General features: G+C 43.7%; 1 long non-coding RNA gene across 3 annotated transcripts; it reads right to left on the bottom strand.

Moving 5' to 3' along the window:
* Positions 1-1,080: 1,080 nt before the first annotated feature.
* LOC115609940 lies at positions 1,081-8,864 on the bottom strand. Of its 3 annotated transcripts, XR_003992054.1 has the most exons (5): positions 6,014-8,864; positions 5,163-5,650; positions 3,540-3,719; positions 1,871-2,026; positions 1,081-1,540 (listed from the first exon to the last, which is right to left on the bottom strand). It is a non-coding gene; the product is annotated as an uncharacterized LOC115609940 (long non-coding RNA). The 3 variants fall into 3 exon arrangements; XR_003992052.1 differs by having other exon boundaries at positions 5,163-8,864; XR_003992053.1 differs by having other exon boundaries at positions 3,540-3,657; positions 5,163-8,864.
* Positions 8,865-9,330: the final 466 nt, after the last annotated feature.

Raw genomic sequence — 9,330 nt, 5'->3', positions numbered from 1 at the left:
TTCCAGGAGAGATTTAACGTAGAAACTGGGACTATTTGAAAAATCACCTGTCCAAATGGTAAATTATTAGGAACAGTGACTGTAACTTGGACGGGAAGTATATAACGCCCCATTTTCTTGACTGTAAGGCATAAGAGCTAAAGAAAACATGAATAATGTTGCTGGTCTGATAAGGTCTGCTTGGAAATCATACATATAGTTTTATTTGCTGATTTCCATTTTGAATAAATAGCCTTATATCCAGATACCTAGTCCCATTTCAGCCTTGAACGGCTTACCACCCCAGATAAACAACAACAGCACCCTTCCCTACAGATTTCCACTCTGAAAGCATCCTTCCATTCCTCCCAAATCCACTCCAGCCAATGAGCCAGCTTCATCAGGGGCCCAACTGAAATGCCTCTATGCCAATGCACATAGCATGGAGAATAAACCTGAGTTAGAGACATGCGCACACCTGCAGGACTATCATCTTGTTTGCATGATGGAGACATGGTGGGATGGCTTCTATGGCTGCAGTGTTGGAATGGAAGGATAGAGGCTTTTCAGGAAGGACAGGTAGAGAAGACAAGGAGGGGATGTCACCCTCTATGTCAATGATCAACTGGAGTGCATGGCGTTCCAGCATGGCAACTCAGCTGTGCTGTGTCAGCTAAGAAATTATTCTCAACTGGATAGAAAGATACTGAAGTCAGTCATATTACTAACACACAAATGAAACCTTAAACCTGATGTTAAGCTTGGGACTCTTTCAAGATGCCAGCTGGTACTAATAACCCAGGATACAGCCCTTGCAGGTAGGAGATCCTACCTGAACCATTGCTGTTCAGGAACAGGCTGCCCAGGGAAGTGGTTGAGTCACCATCCCTGGAGGTATTTAAAAGACATGTAGACATGGCACTTAAGGACATGGTTTAGTGGTGGATTTGGCAATGCTAAGTTAATGGTTGGACTCAATGATCTTGAAGGTCTTTTCCAATCTAAACAATTCTATGATTCTATGATTGCACTGCATGGCATGTGCATGCAAGCCTGCCCAGCTAAACACTGGAAAACTACAACACAGACTGTCTATAAGCCTTTTATCATTTAATAAGAGTAATTTAATAATGAGTCATTTTCTACCATGGCCAGTGGGTCACCAGTTACCTGACAGCTAATTTTCAGCTGCACAGAATAAAAGAAACAGCAGGTGCTGGAGCGATATTGGTCCAATAGGCACACAGCTAGAGCCAATGTTTACCAGCTGCAGCTTCCATTGAAGGTGGGATCCCTTGTGCCATTGGATCCACTTCTGGGAGTTTTCCTTCCAGCCAAGTGTCCCAGGGTCCCAAAGGAACATGTGGAGAGTCAGAGCAGGTGATTGGAAAGTCTTTTTAGGCTGTAAGACTCCATGACTCAAGGAAAGCTTCCTCCAAACAGCAGGCAGTCAGAAATCAATGGGCCTTCTAACTCAGGAGAGAGAGCATCCCCTCAAGTGACACTGATAAAGGAGTCTGTGAGATTTGCTTTGCTTACAATGCTTTCTGTTTAGACGCCCCTGAAATGTAAATGCATAAAATACCATTAATATAAGGAGGAACACAGGTGTGAAATGAAATACTTCAGATGCAATACTTCATCACAAAGTTGACGGTATAAAGTGGAGGAAAGCATATTTGAACCAAAAGCCTAAAAAGTGATATGAAAAGGAATATCTTGGTATGGTTTATTTATAGGTCACTTTGTCCTGAATCACACCACATCCCCTGCAAAGAATGGTTTAGCTGTGTTAATTGTCAGCTTGCATGAAATTTTCACTGCTGAAAGTCCAGACCAGACCCTGATCTCAGCAGAGCTGACCCAGAAAGTGGTGGCCACTGGTACTCACCTTTGCTATCCCTCAATCGTGATCCACCAGGAAATAGCTGGTTCTCAGTGCCTAAGGAAGGGCCAGTGGGATTTCAGGCTGTCTCCTGACAGCTCCATGGGGTCACTCTGCAGGACCATAGAGGATAAAAATCATTCTGTTCAACTCCAGGGTACACTGGAAGAGAAGATAGAGATGGAAATCTTTACTTTTGTGGGAAACACAAGGAAAGCAGTCATTAGCAACATTAGATCAATGATGTAATTCTTTGTGTGTTTGAGATACGCTGGTGAATAACTGAAAACTGTGGCTCTCTTTAAAACAACTAGGTCTTAATGAAAGTACCCAAAGAGGAGTTAGAATCTCGAAGACCTGCAAAATTAATTCATTCTTAAGGATACAAACTAAGTTGCAGGTTGCACTGTAATGATGTTTTGGCTTTTGAGAGATACAGATTTGGGGAAGCACATAAACAGAAAGGGAAAAAAAATTCTTACTGTAAAGAGGGAATTGAACCCCACTCAGAAAGCTTAAATGTCATTTACTTACAGTAAAAGCAAAGGTTATTCACAGATTAAAAGAAGAAGAAAATCCAAATTTTGAAAACATACATGAACTTCCTGGTAATCTCAACACCTTCTAGCAGCAGCAAGCTGGATTCTTTGCCCAAACCCTGTCTTTCCTTCTTCTTTCTTCCTTCCTCCCAAACCTTCCCAGGTAGCAGGAATGCCTGGTCATGACATCTCATCTTTCACAAAGCAAAATCCACCCCTACTTGCCTTACTGTGTTAGATATGAGTATCTGTTTCTTACCCAGTAAATCAACAACATGACTGCAGGGGAAAGTTACTGGCTCATTGCTGGAATTTTCAAGTTCAGTGGTGTCTATTTGGAGAGAGAGAGCAACTATTTTCACACTGTTGGCACTCTCAGAAATAATTTCTGGAGAGAATTTCTATTTACATTAGTGTTACTACTCTGCACGATTACTTCCCACAAGAAATATGGACTGTTTTAACAATAAGCCAGTCACCAGTTTTCCACCCAAGAATTGCTATGCAGGGGGGTTGGAACTAGGTGATCTTAAGGTCCTTTCCAACCCTAACCATTCCATGATTCTATGATTCTATGATTCAAAGATGATTCCTTCGGACCCATTTATTATCTGGTTCATTGCTTTGCACCAGTGTTCAATTTTTATTCCAGCTGAGCTCTGTGTTCCTTGGTACTTTCAGGATCCTTTTAAAGTATCTTTTTATTGCACAAATTAAATCAGCTTTTAAAATAAAGACATGGAAAAATGCACCGTGCCTGGTTTTGTCCCAGAGGTCCATGACAGTCCCCAGCTATCGCTCGCTTCTACCATTCAGAGACTCTTGAGATAACGGTAGGGTGGCACTTTTGTGGTTGGCTGAGGGCTCAGCCTCTGCAGGGTCAGAGTATCGGTCTGCCTCCCGGCATATGCCACATACTCACCACACTCCATGTCCTGCCCAGGCTAGAGCTGGCAGAACCTTTGCCCATTTTTCCTCCGGTCTGTAGGTCTATATTGCAATGCCCTTCTCCATAGGAAGCCCTACTGCTTTAGCTTTCCTGGTATCTGCTCTCAAAGGGCTTGGTGAGGGATGCTTATCCCAGCCTCCTGTACCCCATGGTCAATTTTGCAACTCTTTCTGAAGTAGATTCCTACCTGAATACAGCATGCCCCAGAAGGACTGCTCAGAGGATAGTTCAGGATGGCAGACCACACTCCAAAACCTGGAAGAGATGCGTGGATGGCAAGGTGCTGGAGTTCTTCCTGTTTACCCCTATAACACAAATAGTCCAAGTTCTTCCTTCTTGTCACCTTGACACTGACTGGAAAGACTTCCTGGAAGATGCAAGGCAATAACAAAAGACAGACAAGGGAGACACTGCCAGTCTCAGCTCTCTGCCCTCTGCTTCTGGGGTGATTGTGAGTGAAGGAGGGCAATGTTGTGCCACAGAAGAGATGCCTTCTCTGGATCCTTTTCTTCCCCCGCTAGCTCTCCTCTGTTCTATATCCAGACTAAGGGTTCACAGGCTGGACTGTGCAAATGTGACAACATGTAGAGACAACCAAGGTTTCACAGAGGTGAAACCATGCACACCAATGTGGCTGAGGGTGTAGCTGTATCAGGAGAGTCCTAGGACCATGGAATCCAGCCTGGTAGCACAAACCACAGTGACCAATGCAGAAATGATGCTTGAGAGACTACTTGCAGCATGCAGTCATCCTGCATTGCATGTGCAAGCCAAGCAGGTTACTGACTCCTGCTGTGAAGTTATAAATCAAGGGTTTTCTCTGTCTCTCCAAATGCCAAACTAAGAAAACCAATTCAAAACCTCCCTAAAACAACCAGAAAGATGGAAACACAGAAAAGTGAGCCTCCAGATCAGAGCAATTATGCAATTTTCATCAGGCTGATCATCATTTTAAAATCCTGACAATACAGGTGAGATGTATCTTGCTGTCACTCTGTGTAATTCACTGTTATACAATGGAACAGTCTGACTGCAATGGAGAAAATTGCTGTGCACACTATGAACTCCCATGAACAATAAAATGCAGTTCAGTCCTGCTTATTCATCATATCCCCATGACCTTGAGATATTTAAAAATACAATGAAAACACCTGAGACCTTCAAGACTGAAAAGCTCTATGCACATACGTATCGCTTCTTTTTCAAAGAGGGCTTTATTCGAAATTAGCAAAGTGTCTATTATGCATACTAAAAAGTGAAAGCAACAGATAAGTAATAAACAGCATTTCCTAGCATAGAAAATAGGTCACATCTAGAGTAATTTTCATCCCAAACTTGAGGTGTTTCTGTTCTTTTCCCTTTCTTCTCCAGATCTTTCCATAAATAAACTTTTTGAGAAGACAAAGAGCTCTTTTTCTTCTCCAAATGAAGAAAACATCTTACTCAGACTGCTCTGTGTCCCTGCAGTTTATTCGAGCTCTTCAATGACCGTCATATATTTGACACTCTCACTAAAACCCTTCCTTCCATCACCAACAGCAAGAAAAAGCCCCAACTAAAGGCTCAAAGAACTAACCGGTAGTGCCAGCTCGGGTCAGCTCAAAATATCCCACGGACTGCATAACTTCAAGAGAAAACTCTCTGTGACCTTTCTCTGTCTTGCATGATGCTAATGCAATTAACCAGAGACTTCTTATACAGCACCTCTGTGTAACCCAGGCAGGGTTACAGAGAGACATTCAGCCTAGCGTGACCTTCAGAGCACAGCCAGGATTTGATACAGCCTGCACTGTGAGAAGCAGCAGCTTACCTGACAGTGTTGCAGCATGGGTACTGGCAGCATCCCACATCCACAGTTTCAGTTTCCCCATGCGGCTTTTGAAACAGCTCATGTTTCTGATCCACTGCTTTTGTACACCAAGAGAAAAAGAGCCCGTCCTCTGGATGTCAGGATAAAAAAAGTGTTTGCTATTTCCATTTGTAAATTACTGTCTGCTTTCCATTATTGCTTGCTCGAAGGGAATGAACCTTCTCCTGAAGCAGTGGGGTTCTGGTTGGATAGTACTTCACTTCTTTTCCCAGGTGGGAAAATTTAAGCAAGAAAGACAACATATTCCGCTGCAGCAGCAGACATAATATACATCATACTGCACAAAAGTCCTGAAAGAAATATTCCCATTATTGATGGCAAGGTGTTTAATGGCAATCACCTCTTGTCCCCTGTCACCTTCAGCTCTGCAAACAGGCATCTCCATTGCTGAAGAAATCTCTTGAAGGTGGTGTCATAAGGAACTCTCTCTACAACAGAGAGAGTTATATTAATGCATATTTTCCCCTTTTTATAAACATAAAGAGATGAATATTGTTTTGACTTTGAACAAAAGTTTTGGAGTTAGCTGGGAAGTGCTATGTTGTGTGACATGTTATGCGGGAGTATCTGAAACACTGCCACTGCTCCTGGGGACTGCTGCAGTAAAGCAGCAAAGGATAGTTTCTTGCTAGGGACTGAGATGAATGGGAAAGTCTGTCATTTATGAAGTTATGTTAATTTAGCTCCACTGAACCTCTCTGGGGACCAATAATATTGATTTACAATTTTGTTCTGATGACAGCTGAAAGGTGTGAGCTAAAAGAATTTTCTGTGCCTTGCCAACTGCTTACCCCAATTACTGCCTGCAATAGCAGCCTTGAGTTCTTAACTCTTTTGTTCACCTTGAGTCTCCAGACAAGATACTGCAGGGTACTGAGCCATCTCCCTGTGTTTCCTGTACCAGGACACCCAGTGCCTCATTCTGGAGTGATGCTCCATAGGAGAACTGCCTGTTTATCTTACAGCTGATGCTTCATCTGATCAGTATGTATGTATGATCTGCAGTATCTTTTCTCTTCTGAAACAACAAAAGCATGAAAATAAGACCCACATCAGATCCTGTGCTAAGGTGTTTGATGCTGTCTGCTGCTTTTCCTGAAACTTTATATATCTTCTTTGAAAATAGGAACTGTGCAACCCTTTTGCATAGAAAGAAAATCTTGCAGACATTGAAGTATGTGAACTGGTGCAGAGCTACTTGGCTGATTCTGCATAAAACCAGAAACGGTGTCTTGCAAACAATAAATGCTCCCCTTTCATCTCTACTCCCAGAGGTTAAAGCTGATCTCTCTAATGCTGCTAGTGCTGACTGCTTTCTTCCTAAAGAAACCACCTCAGGGAGGAGAAAGAGATTTCCAGAATGCCACCTCTGATCATAACTTGAAAATCTCCCTAGCTGGTTGTGGGCAGCTCACTTGATATTAACAAAAAAAGCTTTTTGCATTATTCCATTTTGTCTTTTACTGTTTCAGATAGGGATGGACAGTTGAAGACAGCAGGATCAGTGGGATCTTACCACTTCAGACCTTCTTTATCAAGCACATCCAAAACACTCCGATGATTACTTAACTACCTGAATTAGCTGATGGAAACTGGTTTTGCTCCAGAAACCTCTCCAGAGATATACTGAAATATTGAGAATGTGACTGGACTGTGATTGTACTGTTTATGGGGGAACATTATGAAGGATTTTCATGACTAAAAAGACAACCTGCAGGGCTGATTAGACATCAAAGAGACTATCAGTTGAAGAGCTCTAGGAAGCCTTAAATCAGTGGGAAAACAGGCATTCATGGCTTTGCTAGGCAAAGAAGCGCTCTTCAGTGTCTGAAACAAATGCTGGCCAAAGCCTGTAAGACTTCAAGCCCTTGAAAACCTATAAATCTGCTTGTTTAATGAAAGAAGCATGGTTTAGTCCAGTGGCACTGTGGAAAGAAGACACGCTGGCCTGATCATGCTGGACTCATCGATCCTCCTGGTCTAAGGGAAGAGATTGGATTTGAAAGGCCAGTAGAATCAATGAATGGTTATAAGACTGGTGTCACAGGCAGGGGTTCAGATACTTAGACCATGGGACTCACTTTGAGAAGCTTGGTCTACTGGGAGCTGATGGGGTCCATATGCCAGAGAAGGGGAAGAGCATCTTCAGTCACAGGCTTGCCAAGCTGGTGAAGGCTTTAAACTAAAGTTGCTGGAGGAGGGGAACCTCAATCCATCCCATTCCTACCAGCCTAATACCAGTGCCAGAGAGAGAGGCCCAAAGGACTTCCAGCCAATGAGCCAGCTTCATTAGGGGCCCAACTGTAATGACTCTATGCCACATGCACATAGCATGGAGAATAAGTAAGAGGAGTTAGAGGACTGTGCATGCCTGAAAGGTTATGACCTCATTGGCATTACAGAGACGTCGTGGGGTGCCTCCTATAGCTGCAGTGTTGGAATGGAAGGATACAGGCTCTTCAGGAAAGACAGGATGGGGAGACAAGGAGGGGGTGTCACCCTCTATGTCAATGACTAGCTGGAGTGCAGAGCTCTGCCTGGAGATGGATAAATAGCTGACCAAGAGCTTAAGGATCAGCGCCCGTCTAAATGGTAATATTTGTAGAGTGAATTAGACAAGTGCTGCAAGTCAATAGTATATACAAGTCTTCATTTTACATCTTCACTCCCTTGTACGTGAGCCAGGAGCTTTCCAGCTCATAGGTTCTATGTGGTATGAGGCCTGTTGCTCCTTAGTTAGCCTAAACCAAAGTACACAAGGGGTCAAGTGTATGTCACATCACCCCAGCCCTTCAGAGGAGCCATGGCTTCTCCATATCAGCACAAAAGGTGCACAAAGGTTTTCCCATGTTTGTGCACCAGTAACGTGCATTTTTCAAGAGCAGCCTGCAATGTCCTCAACTCTCCTCTGACAGTTGGCAGTAGCTCTATCAAAGGCATGGCTGGAGCGTACTGGAGCCCTGCAGAAGGAGCAGGTGAGACATTTGGGAGCCTCTACTCCTGGAAGCTATATTTTGGTTAACAGCCAGGCCTGACAAGACACTCCAGTTGATCATTACCTGACAAGTGTCAGTAGTTCTGGTCTGTGACCATTATCCCTTTAATATAAAACAGCGGGGAGATTAAATAACCTGAAAATGCAGCCAGACTTTGCTAGGTCTTGGAACAGACCTTATGGCATTCTGGCCAGCTCTACTTTTATTCCATTTCCTCTCCTGGCAGACAGCACAGGTCATTGTGCATGCAAGTGTATTCAAAAGTGTGACATAAATGAAATGCACTCAGCTTTATGCGATACATAAGTGCCTAGATGTGCCAGGACCTTCAGTCATTTTACAAGGTCCAAAGCAGAGGGAGTAGGTGCCAGCCAAAAGCTTTGGTTTCTTCTCTTTCTCTCTCATTTTCCCTGTTTTTAGAGGTTTCTTGGGATGTTAGGTAAGTGAAGCACTGACATTCCCCCTTGGAGAGTTGATCAGCTCAAAGTCTGCAAAACCCCAGGCAGAGATCCTCCCGCTAATAGCATTTTCCTCCCTGGATGCTCCTCTTCTGAAGCCTGTGCTCTGGCTCTGCTCTGCTCACCTGAACCAAACCCTGAAGCACCCAGGTGCTTCAGCACTGGCACAGGACCATCCAACACGAATCATAGCCCCAGCCCCAGTGTTTCTGAGGAACAATCTGGCAAGTATCAGCACACACTCAGTTGCATTGCCACTTACACGCAGCCTTGCAGACCTATACTGCATTCCCATGGCTGGCCAAATACCCGCAGCGATGGATGCAGGTCACCTGCCAATCAATCCAGACTCTACACAACTGATGAAGGGAGAAGGTTAGCTGCAGATCCAAGTGGGAAATGTTTAAGCTAATGTATCCTTTCAAAGACATCATACTTCTAATGATTTATTCCTTTCTAGCAATCATCTGATTGCTCCAGGACCTCATTGCAGTACAGGTTTGGTAACAGGCATCTGTGGTTCTGAAAATGGTGTGACCTAAATAAAGCAAGCAGATAGAAAGAGGGGCAGAAAAGCTGCGAAAGAGAACTGCCCAACTTCTTATTCAATTAGCACCTAGAAGTGAAATGTCAGAAATCCAGCCCAGCCCAGCC

This window comes from Strigops habroptila, chromosome 6 (genome assembly GCF_004027225.2).
Source record: "Strigops habroptila isolate Jane chromosome 6, bStrHab1.2.pri, whole genome shotgun sequence".
In the NCBI taxonomy this organism is placed as follows: domain Eukaryota; kingdom Metazoa; phylum Chordata; class Aves; order Psittaciformes; family Psittacidae; genus Strigops; species Strigops habroptila.
The sequence above is the reverse complement of the archived record's forward strand: the minus strand, read 5'-3'. Positions and strand labels throughout refer to the sequence as shown.